This window comes from Haliaeetus albicilla, chromosome 2, assembly GCF_947461875.1.
Source record: "Haliaeetus albicilla chromosome 2, bHalAlb1.1, whole genome shotgun sequence".
Lineage (NCBI taxonomy): Eukaryota > Metazoa > Chordata > Aves > Accipitriformes > Accipitridae > Haliaeetus > Haliaeetus albicilla.
The window spans coordinates 66,302,756-66,323,820 of NC_091484.1; positions in this window are offsets into that span (position 1 = coordinate 66,302,756).

Consider the following 21,065-nt stretch of genomic DNA (forward strand, 5'->3'; position numbering starts at 1 on the left):
AGGAGCACCACCAGAAGATTTAAATTTCTTGAAACACAAACCCCATTGTCTAGTTGGAATTTTTCCCTAATTGAAGACTTTTCAAAATATACATTTTACAATAGTTCTGGAGCAGTAAAGCCAGCTGGGATTGTTTGGAATTAGTAACTACTTCAGAAGTTAGCCAAGTGCAAGGGTATTCTTATCTGCTTTACTGTTCCAGACACAATTTCACATAATTCTGTTACTTCATAGAGCTGACGTCTCAAAACATGCTTCTGACCACTGTCAGGCAGCTTTTCAAGTTCACACATGAAACCCCCTCAAGTGCAATGCACACTAAAGTAGTTTTCAGCTGATTTAGTTTTAGTGTGGAAGGAATGTAGCCTTTCCACCATAGTGGGATTTACCTTATTACCAGTTTTTTTCTGCTGGGACCCACTCAGGCCTCTTTTCTCAGGCAGAACTCTTATGGGGAGTAGAACTGAACATTTGCTTAAGTCAGGAGTGCTAAATTAGGCAAATATGGGATGGGAGATTTACTGCAACATGCCCAGGAGAGTCATAAATTAGCAATTGCAAAACATGACAGTTTTCAGTGGAAGGAATCTTTCTTTCTCGTACAAAGCTCAGAGATGTAACCCTGGCAAGGAGGTTAGTCTTTCTAGAGACTAGTTTACAACTTGTAGAGTACTGAGGTAGCCGATGGAAGGAAACTTTTATAGACCAGCCCCAGTACGTTGCACGGCACAGATGGCTTGCTTTATCCATAATGAACCTTGTTTTTTTGAAGCTGGCAGAATCTGTTAGAAAAATTTCCAAGCTCAGTAGCAGCACTTCTGTGTACAGCTGTGGCTTGCATCTGTCAAAGCTTGTCTCAAAGCAGTGGAGGCAGCTCAAAAGTTCCATCAACAGCACAGGACATAAATACTTGGCTACCAATACATTGTACCTCATAGCTTTTGGCCCACTTCTTCGCTGAAGGTAGCATACAGGGCACTGAATATTACAGGAATCTGTCAACACGTTCAGCGCGTTATTATTTATCATTTTATTACTATGGGTGCCAGTCAGGCAAGTTCCTTTCTGGTTTAACTTCCTACCGTACCCTCTTTATTATTTTTTTGGATTGAAATGCATGAAAAGACCAGTGATCTGTGATGTCAGTGCTGGAAATTTCAACCTCATTCTAATGATAAAAGTTCTCTTGTTTCTAGCAGCTAGGTTGTTGTCTTTTTACTTACTTTGGATACTAAGCCCATGATTTGAGAAATCCAAACACTTGTACAATGCTTTAATGGATTGCAACCTACAAGTTTGTTCTCTGTGTTATAACTTCCTGAAGTTAAGTAATAAATTACTTTGTTAGGCAGTCAAAAATGGTGCAAGAAGGCTATTAATGTTATCACATTAATGCTAGCCAAAATGTCTCCACCTGAAGCTGTATATAGAAATGAAAATCAAAGGCTCAGTAAAATATAGCAGACATCACTGAATGATAGATTTACAATGACTGTCTTGGAGAGCTTTCTCTGAGATTTAAAGCCAATGAATATATTTTATCTGATTGTTACTTCTCCAGGAAAATAAAAGCTATGCATACAGTGTGTGCTCCTTCAGACTTCACCGTATCAACTGGTTTTGGCATAGTTACTAACACAAATGAATTCTTTTTCTCCTACCTGATGAATACCATAGTAATTTCTGTGACCAGAACACTAGGCATTTTGATTATCTGCTATCAGCTAACAGTTATTTCCTGCTACTGAAAGATGCTTGCCAAATAAATTTTTACAAAGTAGAAACAGAAGTCCTTGTTCTGGAGTTTTCATGATGCTACTGGAAGCCTCCAGGAACTGAAAAGAAAGAGATTTTCTAAAAGTCCTTTGTGAGGAATTGTCATAGCTGTAATAAAAGGATATGTAAATCCATGGTGGAAGGTTTGAATCTATTGACAATGATAACCACTTGATTTTATCCTTAATTCTTATTCTTACCTGAAATTTATAAATTGGTGAATTGAAAATATTTTACTTGAATTTCTGGTCAACAAGTCTCTATGTCTGAAAACAATTGCCACACATAGTGTACAGTACTTTGTGGTAGTCTTACTAGGGAAAAGATAAAATACTTTCATGGTTTTATAATAGACTGAACTCTTCATTTTTAAGAGCAGATATATCCTGTGAAGAATGAAACTAATTTAAAAAATAAATAGTTCAAGGATGGGTTTATGTCATACTATATCTGTTTTCTGGCAGGCTGGAGAAATTCAGTCCTGCTTTCCCAAATTACATTTAAAAATACATGTAGTTTCTAGGTCCCAATGTCTTTGACTGAGAAATAAGCCTTTGGTCTGGAGATCTAGGAGCAGTGATGTTGAGGAGTGTATCTCAGTGTATCTTTATTGCTAATCCCAGCCCATAGAAGAGTTAACTACTTATTCAGTTTATACTTCTATAAAGTCAGAAGACTTTTACACCACCATATTCAAAGCCAGGTGCCCCGCGGCGGGGCTGTCTGCTGCCGATACATGGTAAGGTCCCCAGCACCCTCCTGCTGCAGCGGGGTTGCGGATCGGTGCATTCTTGGGAGCTCAGGCTGTCACCCAGGCTTGAGTTCAGTTCCTGCTGGAGACTTCTGAGCTTGTTTTTTTGGAAACTGCTCAATTCCTTGTGACAATAGACAGTGGGGAGGGAATGGGGAGGAGGGAGGAAATAGAGAGGAAGAAGCTGGTAACGATCTGGTTTCTCTTGTACCTGCTGCCAATTAGGCGGTGAGAAAGTATTCATTAACTGTAACCCAGTTCTACGGGCAGGCAGTGCGAGTTCTCCACCACAATGAACAAAACATGTCTGATGGTACAGTAAACTAATTTTTGTGTGTGTTATTCTTCTGTGGCCAGCTTTAAGTGGGCGTATTTCTTACACAAGAAAGGTGTAGTAAGTCATAACAAGGAAGAGAGGGGACATTTGAAACGAGTATAAACTTTGTTCATCAATTAGACAGCTGAGCACAGCTGAAGTTCAGGAGTCGTCTTGCTTGCAGACAGGTAAACACAAAATATTCTGGATGAATGTCACTTCTACAGGGTATTCCACATACACTGCAGGCCCAGGTGTTCAGAAGTCAGAGGCCAGGTTCTCAAGAGGTGGTAGCTTGGCTGAAGAATGACTCTTTCAATGTAACAAGCTAATTGTTTAGATATAGCAACTAATTACAAAGTTTCAAAGACTACTTTCAACTAAGTAGGTGATTTTCATATTTATGCTTTTCAACCTTTTGGAAACACACTTTCAGTATTTGCCTGCTAATTGTTCTTTGCATGAAGACTAGAAACAGCCAGGAAAAATAAAGAAAAAAAGAAGAATTTCTTTTGTAACTGCATGAATCCAGGAATGAGGGCTCCAAGTAAAAAGCTGATCATAATGAAGCTTGCCATTAAAATTAATACACTTGGCTGTACATTATGGGACAGATGAAGGGCAGCAGAGGGGCTTGCTGACAGTGGCAATCAGCTTGGATTTACAGAAAACCTTGGGAGTGACTAAATACCCGCAATATTATTCTTACACCATAAAGTTCAGAATGGAAAGTGACATTGAAGTGCCTGAGTATGCATGCACATACACATAGACGTCTGTGCAGTGTGCACAGCACACCCCCCCCCCACGTTCATCAGCAGAAGTGACTGCAGGGGTTTGTACTGGTAATTCCAGTATCAGCTGGAGTGTTTTCACTGGGGCAGGAAGATGCTTAGGAAAAAAGAAGTATTCTTTCAACAGGAGTAGTACTTTGAGTGGTGGATGAATAGTTTTTGTTTCTATGTATTTTTCCCAGTGATGCTATACTAATAAAAATACACTGATTTTTTTTTTTTTTTTTTAATATTTTTGAAAAACAGCAAGTCTGGGACAGATTTGCTTTTAGCATCTGAATCAGAGTGAGCAGTCTTGAACTGCTACCCCCTTAGAATGACACAGACATGAAAGGGGTGCGTGTATCCTTTCACTCTGCTGAGGTATCAGGATAATTATCCAACATACAGTTCCCTCTCAGTGCTTTTCAGTGCATTTTGAATGAAGAGACTGTGAGGACAGCTGATTTTAATCTGAGAATCCACTTTAAAGGGGCTCAGGAGATTCAGTGCTAATAGAGGAGCTAAGTGATACAGAAGTATTACTTACTCCTCAAATGGGAAGATGAAAATGAGAATCCTTAGATAATACAGGGTGGAAATAGATACCTGCTGATCTTCCCCCAGGCTCAAAAAAAGACTGAATGAAGAGTATGGAAGGAAGCCGATGCCATATAGGACTGTCTTTTACCAGCTTTTTTTCATTCATTCCAGTGGACCTGAACTCTATATTCTAACTCTGAGAATATTGAAGGACTAGAAAATCTGGTATAAGGGGAAATGAGAACTTCCTGTTAAAACAATTAATTTATTGGGCTGGATTGTAGAGTGGAGAGCTCTATAAAATGTGCAACAGCCTAGTAATGATGCACGCTTAGACATAACTTGTATGTGTCTGGGTGTCTGTAGCTTTCTACATCTGTATGTTTTATCACACAGTTCTAGCCCCTTCTTTTGGGGTTTTTGGCTTTGCCTGTCTTAATGTTGCACCCGAGAGATGGGTGATATTGTTACTGGGACTCTTGGTAACTGGCATAATATAAACCATGACTTCATAGTAACTTACCAGAAAGAATAATGCAATCAGAATGGCTTAGCTTTGCTCCTCTTTGCTTTCTTTTGTTGTTGTATTTGTACAACAGGTTTACAACATTGTTTTGTGATGTTCCCCGTCTCACCTCGTATGCATCTGCTGGTACATACCAAGGGTACTGCAAAGTACCTGACACAGTTCAGAAGTGCTCAGCAAGCTCTATATAGAATGAGATTTATGACAGTGATATTGATGTTGCATAGCTGAAAAAAAAATCTCCTGAATGAAAGAAAAAAATAATATTAACAAACCCTCTGATTCTTTCTTCAGAAAAGTTTGGCCTTAAGCATCCTGCATTTGGGAAGCAACAAAGTTGAAACTGCTGTCTTAAAATAAATAATGTGGAGTATCGGAGTCGGTCCTGTTTTTTATTTACAGTATTGCCTCTCCAAGAACAGTACTATCTCCAAATTGACTTTTATCAGATTACCTGTTGAAAAGCAGGGTCATTGACAGCAACAACATTTACACATAGAGTAGAAAAGCACATCTGGATCACTTTGTGTAGAACATGTCCTTGCTATGAATCAGACTAGTTGTATGTTAAAAGATGGGGAGGTGTCATCAATTTCATATCCTCCCTTCTTTCCTCAGAAGAAAAGAATATTTGCATACCACAAACTATGCAGCTATCATTTTCTTTGTCATAGTCAATGGGGCTTTTTTCTCCTTTTCTACTCTTTTTTAGTTCTTAATCACTGGTTTTATTGGTGGCCAGAAGAATGAGTTTGAAGTGGAAGCAGCTTAGGGTGACTGAAAAGCTCCTATGTCCTTGTGAATGGTTAGAAATGCACGTGAAAATGATGAATATCCACCTTGCTCAGACATCTTCCTTTCATTCATACTCTTCCTGTACCACAGCAAAGACACGGACACACTGAAGACAGAAAATGGAGATCCAGACTTCTTCAGAGAAAGTAAGTGCTGACTTGATTTTTGTCTGAAATGCCTGGGTGCTGCCTAGCAACAAATTAAAGAGTACATACGGAAACAGAATTACATAGACTTGATAATATAATTTTAAAAGCCTTAAAACCTGTTTCAAATAATGAAACAAAATCTACTTCTTTCCCCATAATTTCAGAGCAAAAGAGGGCATTTTCATGCTGAGTTAATTCTGTCTGCTTGACCCCACAGTCCTCAAGTTCTTTCTTTCTTGAAGAGGAAGCTTTTAAAAACCTTGTGTGCTAGAGTTAACTGGGACCAATATTTGACTAGAAGGGTGACTGCAAACAGAAAGTTGATATGGTTAGGTTGACAATGATAATTTGGGTGGATTTTGTCACAGTGATTTGGCATGAGCTGTGAGTCAAATACAGGGCTGATGATTTGCAGGACAGCAAGCATTAGTGAATCTATGCTGGTTTATACCAGCTCAGCCTTTGACTTTCAAGTACTACTTTCTTCAGAGAGAAATTTTGGACCAGGAACTATCTTGGCAAACTATTTTCCATGGCTCATACTGAAGTGAATGGCTACTATGATCACTTCCAGCTCAGATTTGCAAAGCCACAATCTTCATTTGAACTTTGATTTTACACAGTTGGATATACACACATTCCTGTGACATTATAGGCATATAGTCATACAAGTATGACTGCCCTCACCATGCCAGTAGGCCTTTCACAGGCTTGAAGACTATTGTGCCTTTCCAACAGCCAGACCTGAAAAATCCAGCTACTCTTGAACACTTGGAAAACACAAAGCCAGAGGAATAAAGCAGTCGTGAGACTGCTTTTATCTGTGTTGTTACTGGAGGTGAAGGAAAAGACAAGGAGAGATATGGTTTTGTTTTTATAGAACACAAAATGAAAGGTAGCTCTGAAAATCTAAAAATAACTGCTCAGTTAGAAGAAAGGGGCATATTTTTTGTTTCCACCATGACTTCTAAGATTTTTTCCAAATTTTTCCATCAACTGTCTCCATCCCCTTCAACTCATGAACGAACAGCACCTGCATGCTAATATTTTCTGTCCCACATACTGTGTGTTTCTTGTATTTATTTAACTTGTGTGCTCTGCTTTGGGAAATACACAATGCAAATGAGATCTGTGCTCCTTTATTCAGACAGGTGTACAACTGTTCAAGCTAGTATGCAAAGATAATAAAATGTGAGCTAGCTTTAGCTACCTGATAATGAAACTTTTAGCCACCTAATAATGAAAGAATGAGAGAGGTTTATGAAAGCAGAGGGAAGCAAAGGAATAAACATTTTTAGTAGAAAACAAATAAAACTCCTTGTGATCAAATAAAAAAGTAGTTTTTCAGGAGGACCAGTATTGAAGAGAGCACTGGAATCAAATGTTCTTTTGCATTTCCCAGCCCATTTTAGTACAGGAACTAAGGAATTACCTTTATTTGCTCCCTCAGTTCCCATGTGGTACCAGTGGGTCAGATTTTTTAGGCTCAGCAGGTCAGGAACCTGACAGTATCAGGGATCATTAACAGAGTTTTGTTTTCCCTAAATGGCATTTCTGAAACTGGAGTCCCCTGTAGAGCAGGAGTTCTGAGCTTGTGTCTCTATTTCCTGTCCTCCTGTGATGTAGGGAATAAAATGTTTCTTTGAATGTTTGTTCTTTGTTGAGTACAGCATGGAGGTGTTTGAGAATCAACAGTCCCTTGTGTTTACAGAAGCAGTCACTTCCCCACTGCATGCTGTCCAGGAATTACCACGCTAGTCAATTTATGGCAAATTTGCAAAGTGGTGCACAGGGAGTCACACAGTTAAATCCCATTGATGTTAATGGGAGTCATGCAGCTAAATCCCTGCACATTGCTTTGTAATTTACCTCTTTGTGTTTCTCAAACCTGCTGGCTCATGACTAATTTGTGTCTCTAATAGAAAAGCTCTCACATGTTTAAGTGGTATATGGAATGGGCACAGTCTATCTATTATTCACACCATATCTGCCATATAAACACTAAATTCCCAAGTCCAGACGTTCTCTGTAGTGACTGATGTCTTCATATATTTGCCTATATAGTTTTCTTATAAGTTATAGAGCAGTGATAAAGCTGGCTTCAATCATCATAGTCCTCAGAATCTCAAATTCTTTCAGAAAGGAAATGACATCATTAAAATTTTTGAAAGCTAAATTAATCTCACAATAAGAAAAAGAAAAAAAAAAAGAAAAGATTTATTTTAGTGAAAGCATAATGTTTTGAAAATTTGCTTCATCATTTCTGATAAAGTTTTTAACTTACTCTTTGGTCTCCAGAATGGCTTGGGCTAGACTTTCTAAATTAATTTCGTTTTTCTGAAGAGAAGTGCTTTTAGGTTCATTTGTGGGAAGGAGCAACTGCAAAGAATTAACCAGTGTTTCTAAAAATGAGGTTAAAAGAATGGTGGAGTGGCAAGGTGCAGGCTTGAAAGTGCTTTGCCCCTGTGCATGTGTATATCTCACTTGGTGTTGCGGTGATATCATTGAGCATATTTACACCACAACAGAGTATGGTGCAAAGCTGCCCCAGCTAGCCATGAGATTGCCAAAATATCCATACCACGAATAGCCATGCAGGTATCAAAAGTAAAAAAGCCGTGTTGATACAATACTGCACCCATACTAGTTAGCTCTGGCTTCAACGAAGATAATTAGTTCAGTTGCAGCACCCTGCTGATGTGGCAACACAGCTTCTGGTTCAAGAGCTGGCTCAGGCAGCAGTCTCCACAGAGTCTTAACACCACCCTTCATTGTATGGTGTAGGCATGCCCATAGAAATGCTCATAAGATAATGAGCGACTCTATCTTCTGTGCAAGGTTTGGATGACTCCCAGTAAATGGGGCTTAAAACTGCACCAGGGATGCTGAGAGGAAAAAGAAAATATTACCTCATTTATACTGCTGATTCATCCACTGAATGGAAAATAAGTTATGAAATCATATCATTCAAGACCCTGTCATCAGACATATATGCAGATCAGCTAATTGAGGTGGAATAGGCAACCTGAAATAGAAATTCCATAACTGCTCTGTTGGTCACTAGAAGGTCTGAGACATACAGGTGGGCAACACAGGTCAAGCTGGTAAACCTACCATTACCAACAGGTCTGCCAGGAGTTTGTTATTTGGACCAGACAACAAATTATAGAATCATAGAATGGCTTGTGTTTGAAGGGAGCTTTAAAGATCATCTCGTCCAACCCCATCACGGTGGGCAGCAACAACTTTCACTGGATCAGGTTGCTCAAAGCCCTGTCCAATCTGACCTTGAATACTTCCAATGGTAGGGCATCCACAACTTCTCTGGGCAAGCTGTTCCAGTGCCTCACCACCCTTATCATAAAACATTTCTTCATTATATCCAGTCTAAATCTACCACCTTTCAGTTTAAAACCATTGCCCCTTGTTGTGTCACTACAGGCCCTGGTAAAAAGTCTCTCTCCATCTTTCCTATAATTCCCCTTCATACAGGGACTGCAATGAGGTCTCTCTGGAAGTAATGGAAGTAAGATGTCCCTGTACCAGAAGGTTTCCATGTGTTTACCACCAAACCCAATATTTTGGTAGTAGCCTTGTAGACCACCTCCTGGGTGGGAACAGCTGGGTGAAGCAGCTGTGTTAGTCAGTGCTGCTTCTCCCAGCACAGGTCATATGAGCCCCTGTGCCACTAGTCATGTGGTTACCATCCTCTCTGCTGGCATCTCACTATTTTTAAGTCATAGGAAGGTCAGATATTTCAGATTAGAATCTCACTGTAGATGGCTAATTTTTGGTTTAGTCTTGGGTTTAACATCATGGTGGGAAGCAACATAGCAACATTTATAATTTCTCTTTTTTAATAAATCTCCATCTAATCCTACCTCACCACCCTCTTGTCTACTCCTATGACTCCATAGCTGCTTAATTAACAACAATCTTTCATCTTCAGCTGCACATTGCCTGGGTTTCAATGTGGGTATGATGGGTGAAAGGCAGGAGTTCAGGTACAGACTACTTCCCTACAGAGGCTCACATCAGCATCAGCAGATTGAATACCTTTTGCAGGACCAACCCTGCTTTTGCCTGAAGCCCTAGACTATCTGCAGCAACACACAGATACCAGAGCAGAACCTTATAATATTTTTCTTCACTGTTTTTAGAAAAATAGTGTGTGACTATTAACATTGTAGAAAGACTCAGCACTGCCATATTCTTAAAGGTGCATATACTTGACATTTTGGTCTCTCCTCCTCTTGCAAACTTCCAGACACTGCTTCAAAGTACAGAGGTACAAACCTTTATCAAGGAATCAATTGTACTAATATTTCGACCTGGGAAAAAGAACTTATTTTTCTCTTACTCTCATTCAAGGAAATTGATAAGTAGCTGAGGCTGAGACTTCTTCCTTTTTCCCTCTCTCCTTCCTTCTTGCTCTCCCTCCATTCCATACGCATCTGGATGAATACTCCTAACATGGAAAACACCGGCTGGTGTGAAGAAGTTCAGGAAAGTCATAAGCAGCAAAAGAGGATTTTTATAAGAGAAGGTGAGGCAATTTTAGCCAATATTAGTGCCAGCTCTCCTTTAGACACTTTTCTAATCAAATAAAGCAGCAAAATTAACAGTTAAAAAGAAGCTTTTTAAACAAAGCAGTGATAGGAGCTGGGGAAGTGTCATTGGAAGTTTGTACCTGCATGCAACCTAGACCTGATTGAATATTTTAGAAGGACCTTTTTAGTTAGGGATTGGTTTCCATTTTTTCATGTTTTTGAGGCCAGAATGATATGGAATGTAGACTTTTGCTAACTGGATGGAGAAATTCTCTCTCTACCTCTTTGTTATTTAAAATGGTGCAATACTAGTCACTCACAATGGCTAGAACAAATTGCTTGTACAGTAGTTTACAGTTTGCACTGCAGTTATGATGTAGGTGGGAAGAAGAGTATCTGTGCAACAGGAACCACTGCTAATAGGGTGACTGCTCCGTAATGTCCTCCTCCTCACCATAGGCATGTGTCTGGTGGAACAGATTCCTGCTTTGTAGGAGGGATGATCTGAAGGCTAAAAGGCTTTTGGGGAAAGCTGTGGAATGGAAGGGAACCACCTAGAGGTCTCTTCAGCTATATGGCATTGTTTTGGAATGTGGGTTATTCAGAGGGTAGCCAAGAATATGGAAAAGACAGGGAAACAGAATAAGAGTCATGGAATGTTGGAAAAGCAAGGTAAGGTTCATCTCAGCTAATGCTGAATGTGTCTTTCTGTCTGTAAATAGATGCCTCTTTCTGAGTAAGTTATCCTAAACTCTCTTTGTATACTCATTGGAGGCAAATATGAGCTTTAACTTCCCTTTCAGAATAAATAGAATCACCCTTCTGGAGGTGTTTCTCTACTTCCATTAACTGAAGGAAGTGTGAGCTGCTCACCTCGGACATGGATGTAGAATAATCTCAATTTGTTTTATTCTTAGAATATTTTAAACTTAAAAAATCCATGATGGTTATAAAAGAATTGGGCTTTTTTAAAAGTTTTAGTACTATGAAAAGCCTCCTAATTCTCCTTTTCTGTAATGTACCAACACTCCATTCCTTGCTCTCACTTTGATTCCCTGAATATGGAAGTTTCCAAAAAGTCATACGATTTCTACACAGGAGTAAGGGTGTTAGCAGGACAAGCAACTCTTTAGGTGGGGGTTATAAGTGTTTTATAAATTCATCCTGTAAAAATACATGTACATTTTCTTTTGCCTTTGGAATATTCAAGTCAGACTCTCATGTAGTCCTGCAGAGTAAAAAGAATGGCAGACTCATTTATATTTGAATTAGAAAGTGGGCTGTAAATCTGTGTATTCTTGGCATTATCTGGCTTCAGAAAGATTATAGGCATATGGGACTAGCCTTTCTCATAGTGTTTTGATTTTTCTGTTTGGCAATGTGATACGCTGAGATATGGAAGAGTCTGACATATCTGGGTCCCTGCAAACATCTGGACGGAGTAGGCAGAGCTATTATGGTTCACCAAAACCTGACTTCCATATGTTATATCCTTCCACTTGTGTCTCAGGATTGCATCATGGGGTCTGGATTTGTTAATCTCTATTCAAATCTATTCATAACAAGTGGTTTTGATTGACATGGGAGCAGCTGTGATTGGGGGTTGGACTAGATGACCTTTAAAGGTCCCTTCCAACCCAAAGTATTCTATGATTCTGATTCTATGATAAACTGAAAGGAAAAAACTGAAGTGCAAACTGCTGACTGACTGTGTTTCTCAGCATTGCACCAGCTTGTTATAACAGCAAAATCTGCTTTAAGAAAAATAAACAGTAGGAGCATTACAAACTTCTGGTTCAGTGTTCTGAATAGAAAGCACATGTTCTGATATACTGCAGCCATGGCCAAAAGAAAAACAAAAAAGAAAGAAAGAAAGAATGAAAAAAGGGTTGTAATATACACGTGTGCAGGAAAGAGATGGTGTAAAGCAGCAGGAGGAAACTAAGGGAGGCTCAACAGCATGACTCCTATATTTTTGCGCTACTTATATTTTATAATTGCAATTATTAAAATTCAACTGTAGTTATGCAACAAATATGGATATGCTATAAATCCAGAAAGACAATCCTAACCACAAGGAGTTATGCCAAAAGAGCAACAGAGACTCCATCCAGCTAGGGTGTTACACAAAACTGCAGAGAAGTACAATTACAAGGCAGGTGCCTTCTTTATCTCTTCTGTGTTTTGGCTGTTCTTCAACTGTCACATCCATGTTTACCAGGGGTTCCTCACATTACCATTTTTGTACACATGCAAGAGCTCAAAATATCCTAGTTTTGAGGACAGGTTAAGAAAAGATGTTTAAGATGATATTAATAAATGTTAATAAATAAATATCACTGGAAAAGCAGACAACCAATCAGGGAAACTCAGCAAAGAATTTCTTAAATGTGTCAAGAACACACAATAGTTCAACAACTGTATCAGTTTGACAGTAGATAAGGGTAGTAATCATAACATAGAAAAGGAAATGTTCAACAAATATTTTTTGATCTGTTCATGAAGAAAAGCAGGATGATGTATTCCTATGATAAAGTATTAAGGAAATACTTTCTACTGAGCCAGCAGATAGGGGGGACCATAAACATAAACAATGGAATTTAAATATTTTTCTGAAGTCGGCAGGAGTGGCACCCATGAGTGCCAAAGGAGTCAGAGTGAGGAGACCGAATTTTTTTCAGTTATTTGCAAACCTTGCAACACTGAGGAACTTCAAGAATCCTTCAGAAATCAATAAAACGTGCTGGTATTGATTGGTAATGAGAGAGAAGTCACCGATCTTTGGCAAAACTGGGGAAAGGCTAATCTGGAAAATAATAAGTGATAGTAAAAATAATGCAATTAGCAAGATTTTATGAAAAATAGGACATGTAAAACTTGAAATCTATTTAATCAGATTGCAGTGATACTTGATAAAAGTAAATGTCTTGTCTAAAAGAGGTGTCTCACTTGTGCATATGTTTTAGTGATGTGCTTGGTGAAGACTGTGAGCACCTATCTATCTTCTTTATGTAATAGTGGAAGGAGGAGAAATCCTTTGTAAGGCTTTAGCAGGAATTATCATTCATCAAAGTTTAAGCACCTACATCTGTATTCATCTCAACTTTTATAAACAATTAGTTGTTTCACACAAGCTAATCATCTAGGCTTCTGCAGAGAGAGACAGTTGCCTTCAGAAGACAATTAATTCCATTCTAAAATTTTTGTCTGAATTAGGACATCTAAAATGGTCTGAAAGTGCACATCTCTTCTTCCTTGCCTAGGGAGCCTGGGCAACTCTTTTAGTCTAGATATCCAGTTTCAAGAGAGAAATCTAGCTCCTGACAGGCAGGATCTCCCTTCCTTCATAGGTATTGTCTTTGCAATGACTATGAAGGCACTGTAGAAGTAGCGGTTACTAGACACAAACTGGAATCTTATGTGAAGTAGGTTGGACATTTGGTTATTTAACAAGTCCTTCGGGGCTTTCAGATCTCTTTTAAATCAGGAAGTTTTGAGAAAATGTGCAAATACATGTAAGACATATGCTCCACCTCCCCACCCATTTAGCAAAATAACAAGGTGCATTGTGTCCTAAAGCATGCAACTACACTCCAATCTATTTTTAGACTCATGGCTTTCAAACAGAAGTTATTTATGGGTTTGTCCAGCTGCAAAAGAAGGTGAAAGTGATGTAGACAGTACACAGAAGTATGGAAACTGTCAAGAAGAAAAGAATGATTAACATAATATAGTACTCTGTAAATGAAATAAAAAACTGGTTTACTGATAGATCTCCAAGTGTTACGTATGGGAATTCATCATCCTGTAATGTGTTTCTAGGCCAAATATTATTTAATACTTCTGTCAGAAATATAAAAGAAAGTGTAAAATAAACTCTGGTAAGATATATATATCACAAAGACTAGTAAAGAAGTTATTAATAGGAGAAATAAATAATACAGATCAATGTGAATTATTTGGCTAAGAAACAATGAAAATATTGCTTTTGATACTGCCAAATAAAATGTCACACATCTGGGAAGAAAAAACACAGGTCAATTTTACAGTATGTCAGAAAATGCTCTGGAAGGTAAGAAAGGCCTTCCAGACTCGGGTAAAGACCTGTCTGAATATGATTTTATCATGGTGTTGCAAGGAAAAAAATATCCTTGGATGAGACTAGAGAAAGTCAGGCAGGAACAGGGAATGGTATTCTGCAAATACAGTAAGTAGCATCCCTGCCATAGTACTGAGTCCCATTAGTGCATCTATGCTTTAGAAAGGAGATTAACAGGAAGGATGGAATTGGAAAGGCTACAATGATGATCCTCTGTCTCATAAGGCCCATGAGACTTGCATGTGTAAAAGAAGGGGAAGAGATGATTTTATTGCATCAACCAGTATTTTCATGAGGGAGGTGAAATCCAATCGTAAAAAATGGCCCAATTGGATCACAGTGGTGGGAAGAAAGCTAAAGGTAAGAAACTTCCATTAAATTAAAAGATGAAAGAACTAGAAATGGACTGCAAATATTAACAGTGAGAGTAAGTAAACACTGGGCTAATATTGTGTGAGTTGTGGCAGATTATCTATCACTAGGATTATCTTAAAATTATGAGTGTGTGTCTTTTTAATAAATGCTTTAATTCAGACAGACACTGTGGAGTTGCTGCAGAAATTACCAGGTGAAGATCTGCTCCCTTGATATGCAAGGGTCAGATTAGATAATGACAACAGTTCTTCTAGGCTTCAAATCTAATAATATTTATAAACATTATGTAAAGGATAACATGTATCGACTTACCTCTCTCATTTACTGCTCTGCTCCCTTTGAGGCCTTTGCTTTTCGAGCAGTACAGTCCTTTGACAAGGTAAGGTAGTCATCTCAAGTTTTTAGATGAAAATGTTTTTTTCCTCTGTATTTGTTGTTGCTGTTCTTTCATTGTTCATGTTAATTTCTGTGCACTTTGTTCTTCCTACTGTAATAAAGAACACTGAATTTCTGGAGGGATAATGAGATCTATTAATGTTGTAATAAAACCTTCTCCAGTATAAGTCCCATAATGAATTCTGTAATGTGTTATTTGGGGCTAAGTTTAAGCACTTCATGCTTCTTCTTGACCTTATTCAACATCAGTTTAACAAAAAAGCAGACTCACACAGGAAAAGGAAATATCCAGTGGGCTCTACCATATTTTGTTATATAATAAATTTAGACTAAGAGTTTTTAAAGAAGGATTTATGCAGTAGAAGAATGTGTGAGTGGCATAGGAAACATGCAGGAACACAGAAGCTGCTAATGAGAAAAGAAAAAACTACAAAAATGACAAAAAAGTGTTTCTGCTCCAAGGTATTATATTAATGAATCTGTACAAACAGTCTGCTGAGAATAGATTCTTTAAGGCTGGTCCCTGAAAGGAAAACAATGTGACTGAAAATATGATTAAATAAAGTTCTCATTAGTAAGTAGACAATAAAATTAATAGCAAATGCTCCAGCAGAAGAAGCTTTAGGATTAATGACACAGATCATTGGATCAAAGATGGTAAATAAAGTTACTATAATTTGCAGAATATTTAGCAGGACTTCTTTTTCCAGCATGTAGTGTCTTTTTAAATGACTCTTCAACACAGCCCAATCTGTTTGCCCCTTTTTGGTTTTACACTAAGCCAAGAAGAACTTTTTCTCATCATTAGCACAAGTATATCCAACACAACAGGATGGTCAGTTTGTCTACTGTCTTGTGCTCTGCTCTCTTTACATCCCCTGCAACTCTGAGGTAAGCGCTGATAAATGCTGTGGTTGTCCACCTTTTACACAGATTACCAGATGGTCAAATTGAAAAAGTTCCTATCGAGGATGATGGGTCAAATATACTTAATTTGCTTGGGGTAAATTAAAGCAGAAAAGTAGTAGTTGAATTTAATCAGTCTGGCTATCTATGAAGCTCCATGCATTAATGCCACCTGGTATAGTGCACATAGTCTGTGCCATGAAACAGGGAACGGCTCCACAGATGTGTGTTCACCTTTACAGCACAGACTAGGAATCTGTTTGTCTCCCCAGGTCTCCTCTACAACATGATTAAAATTTGGCAATTACTGTCAAAGACTTTTACTGTGCTACTTCATGGAGTGGCTAAACCAGCAGCTTAAATAGAGCTGGCTATATTACTTCTTGCTAGTCCTTAAATTATAAACTCTTGGGGTAAGGTGTGTTGAAAGTGTTTCTACATTACCTAGCACAAACTCATGCTGGTTTAGGACTGTGATTTCTAAGCACCGTGGTGCTCCAAATATCATTGCTCCTGATCTGTGGCATATCCTGAGAGAAAAACAAGTTAACTCCCAGTAGAGAACTCTATAACATTTTGAAAAGAAAGTAAAATGTGAGAATAATGATTTTTTTTTTTAAGGTACAGAAAAGTAATCCTTCCTTCCTTCTCCCTAAAGAAGACATTTTTTCCATTTTCTCATACATCTGTTTTTCTGGGTTGCATCCAAGACTGAAAGCGGGAAATACAAGTATATTTACAAGAAACCCTTACTTGTAATTTTCTATTCAAGTGTGTAACCACAACAACAGGAGTCAATTCAGCTCACCTTAACATTTTGGAGAGTGCTGGAACTAAGTCTCTACATGTTATGTATGAGGGATGCCAACTACTAGGCAGAAGTGGTGACAGGAGGGAAAAATCCGCATAGTACAAGTGGTAATGGCAATTCAAAGCAGATGAAAAAGGAAGAAGGACTGAATTTTCTCTCTTTCTTTCTCTTTCTTTTGCTTAGGCAAAACACCTGTAGTCTTAACTGGGCTTGTGGAAGTGGAGTTGGACTCAAAAGAGGGACTCTGTTCAATGCCCGTCTGCTTGTTATACAGCAAGATCTTTACATCCTGTTATTTGATGCAAAGGAATCGTGAAACGAGTAGACTTCAGAGTCTGCTCCAGACTTTGTTAGGGTAGACCTTAATGTAGGAACCTCCCCTATCACACTTGTGTCTGGCTCTGCACCACCTTTGGGCTCCTCAGACAGTGTGGTGGGTGGTCACTGGGCAGCATGGAGGTGTGATGGAGAAGCACTGCCACACTGCTGACTTGGCAGCTTTAGGGGCCTCTGGGACAGCCACCAGAGCCACCGAGCAAGCTCTCTCCCCCAGCAGAGAAGGCGGGGTAAGGACCTCTGCATGGAGGAGCATTGCTATAGAGGAAACCAGGCAAAATGGTCCAAGAGGATTAGTGTTGTAAAAACAGAACCCTGTGCCACAACTCCAAGGGCAGGATGAGTTTGTGTGGCAGTGATGAAGAGGAAGAAACTAAAACAAGCCTCAGGCACCAGTCATCTACAGTGTTGAAAAATTATTAACAGCTTTGTGTCATTCAAATGGTGGTGTAAGCACGAGGGGATGGGGAACTCCAACTCACCACATTGGGAGCTGTGTGAGATGCACAGGCACTGCAAAACACATGAGTTTTGCCTTTATGCCATTGTTTGTGCAAAGAGGGGAGATACCTACACTTGGATCCTATTCACCTTCTGTGTGAAACGTATTTCTGCAGGCAGCGTTTGAAAAAAACGAGGCTCCATTAGGTAGGATTTGGTTTGGGGGAAAATGAGGAAGGGGTATGAGGGAAGCGAGCAGAATTCAGAGAAAGGCACAAAAGAAAAGCCAGCTGTGGAGACCCTTTATTTTTAATCCTAAAAGGTATTGTGATCCAAAGCAGTCAGATGTAGTAAAGAATTTGATATCTCAGGAGAAAAAGAGCAGACAAATGGGATATTCAGTCACATCTAAGTAGAAACATATTTTTGTGAGCCATAGTGTTTGTGCACTTCAGTCTTCCTTAGAGACTTCCTCCTCACAATACCAGCCCATTACCTATGAAAATATGTTTGCTCTTTCTTACAGATACTGGGAGAGTTGAAAGGCATGTGTCCACAAAAATGAAAGCTATTTCTAACATTTCTAGAGGTATATGTCCTCTTATGAAAAGGAAATTGAAGACAAAAGAAAACTGATCAAATGAGGTATGGAAGATTTAAGCATATTGCTTAAGTGAATGCATATTGAAAATGAATGTACTGAACATTTAAGATTAGAGCTCCATTTTGGAAAAGGGTTTGAGAATTAGAAATTTGGCTCCATTCTGAATTAAAATGAAAATGTTGATTTTTTTTTAACTGAGTAGAATTTCCCATTAAAATGTTACTGCTTGAAAAAATTTCACTGTAATGCTGCTTTATGGTCTAAATGAGATCAGATAGCTGCTGTGGAGTAGTGCCTGTTTTTCTCCATTAGCTATGGAGTGCAGGATGAGAATGACCTTGCAGATTCAGACACCTAAATTTAGCTGCATGTGTGTGTTCACCTGTAAGATGGTCTTATAATCTTCTGTTACAGACAATGGAATTTTAATCCGAAGCACGTGGACCTTTGGGGCTGGTTGGTCTCACCACAAGGCAGACTTCTATGTGCCGGCAGCTAAATCGCCCTCAAGGCTCTACTGACTGCAAGGGCTTGAGTTGGGATTCAGCCATGCAGGACTAGCATCTCATGGCACGTACAAACCAAAAAGAATGTTTTACCTGACTTCCAGGTGCTTCTCCAAAAATGAGACTGTTCTGCCTGACATCTTTGTCAAATCTGCCACGCTTGTATGGAAATCTTGGGGTATCCTGTACCATCTCAAACAGTATTAGATGCTTATCTTTAAGTATCAAATCCCACCTGAGAGCACCACCCCTCCCCAGACTCACATGGTGGCTTTGGTGCACAACTCACTCACCTACCCCTAAATGTAGGTATCTGGACCTGCAAGTTGAATCTGACCATAGGAGTGCAGTTTAGTTTGCTAAACATAAATATTAGGTGCTGTTTCAGATGCCGTAGGGTATCTGGGACATCAACATGAGGCTGGTTGATACTGCAGAACATTTCTGGAAGAACCATACTGTTCTGGGCTGACCATGTCAGGCTGAGTGGGACAATCTGCAAGATAGATATATACATTATAGACATTGATAGTCATGTGACATGAATCTCACTCTGATGAAAATCTTGTAATAAAGCAATTAAGTGAACATGTAATGTTTTGAAAATTGTTGTTGACAAAAACATTCTGAAGAAGCAAGCTGTCTTTCAAGCTTAAGAGATACTGTGTCTTGATAGTGTTTGTGTAAGTACCTTAATAGAATAGTTTCTTTTTCTTGTATTTTTAATTCTCCTGAACATTTGTTTGTATGTTCTTCAAGATCCTGGGATTCCTGGGGGCCAGAAGCCTGCATGCAGAATAATAATAAAATAGTTCCACTGATTCATCTGGGTGAATATCTTTGCATATTTAAGTGAAAGGATGTGATAAATTTCATCTACTAGAAAATACTATCCACATCTCAAGAGACAATTTGAGAACCTGAATTCTGTCTAACAGTCCTAGGTACCATCTCTGCTTTCATAACTTTTATCTACAACATTCTCCTCCTCCAGTTTGAAATAATTACAAATTGTGATATATCCCATACAGTATTTTTTTGTCTTTCTTTAGCTTTCAGGCATCCCTGTATACACAATTGCTTTCTCTTTTCTCGTCACTCTTTTCGCCAAATGCTCAGTGGGCGTAATTTTAAATAAGTCCATTGATGTTAGTGTAACTTTGCTGATTTACACTAGTTGAGGCTTTTCCTCAGCTTGGTGGGTTTATTTTAATGTCCCATTTCTGTGATCATTATTGGATTATAGCTTTCACTAAACTTTTCAGTGTCATAATTTGGAAACACTGAAAAACAACACTTTAACTTTTAAAGAACAACATTCAGCACTTCTGGCTTCTTTTTTTCCATTTTAAGCACTGGCCCAAAAATATCCCATTAACAAGAATCTGTTGCAAGTGTTTTCATTGTTTTGTCTTTGCTTTGCAGTGAGCTAAGTGTTTCTGAATTTCCTGGGCGGATGCATCAGACTGTGACATGCTGAATCTGGTTTAATCAGTTTTATTCTGTTCAAGCTATTTTAAATGCAGCTTGAGGTATGTAGCTATATCATTATTATTATAATTATTATTATTACTATTGTGATTATTGTCACTCTTTTTATTGCTGTTATTATCAACATTTGGGAACCACTGATTGTCAGTTCTGCATTGAGAATAGCTTAGCATGACTTCAACCAGTTTAGCCAGGAGGGGCCTCGTTTTTGCTTTGGTTTTGGTTTGTAGGGCTGGCGGTGACATGAATACTGTGGGATTCCAGCTGTTGCAATGTTTGGAGTGCAAGCACTATTTGTCCAGCCATGGGACAGAGATTTCAGTAAGAGGACACATTTCTTTGTTACTTGAACAAAACACTGAGAGACTTTCACAACACCTACATGTTCTTTCTTGTTCCAGAAACTCCTATGAGCCAGAAATATTTGTTGCAATGTGAAATGTTCTGTGAGATAATGACAGCTTTGCAGAAATCTGGAAATATATAGTGGGGCAAGAGCTTCCCTTTTCATGAGCTTTCATTTATAGATGTGTTCAGCACTACTTAATAAAGACTATAATAGACTTTATGAATCCAAGGGTACTGGTCCTGGGCCTTACACAGTTCCTATACGGCATCTTGGTTTAACAAATGGGAGAGAAAAAGGTTTGAGGTGTGGAAAGCAATTAATTTAAGGAGCAAACTTTGGGTCTGAAGATTTAAAGGATAATCTGGGGAACACTGCCCTTGTGGTTAGCACCATCTCATGTGGTCATCCAAAGCAGAGCTACCACTCAGCTGTGTAGACCCCTGCTCAGGCAGCTCAGAACACAAGGCAGCACCGTACTAGAAACTCCCTGGTCACGTTTGCACAGAGCTGTGGGTGCTCCTCAAGCAGTGCTGGGAGGATGTGCAGATTAGATTGAGCACACCAGCACAGCT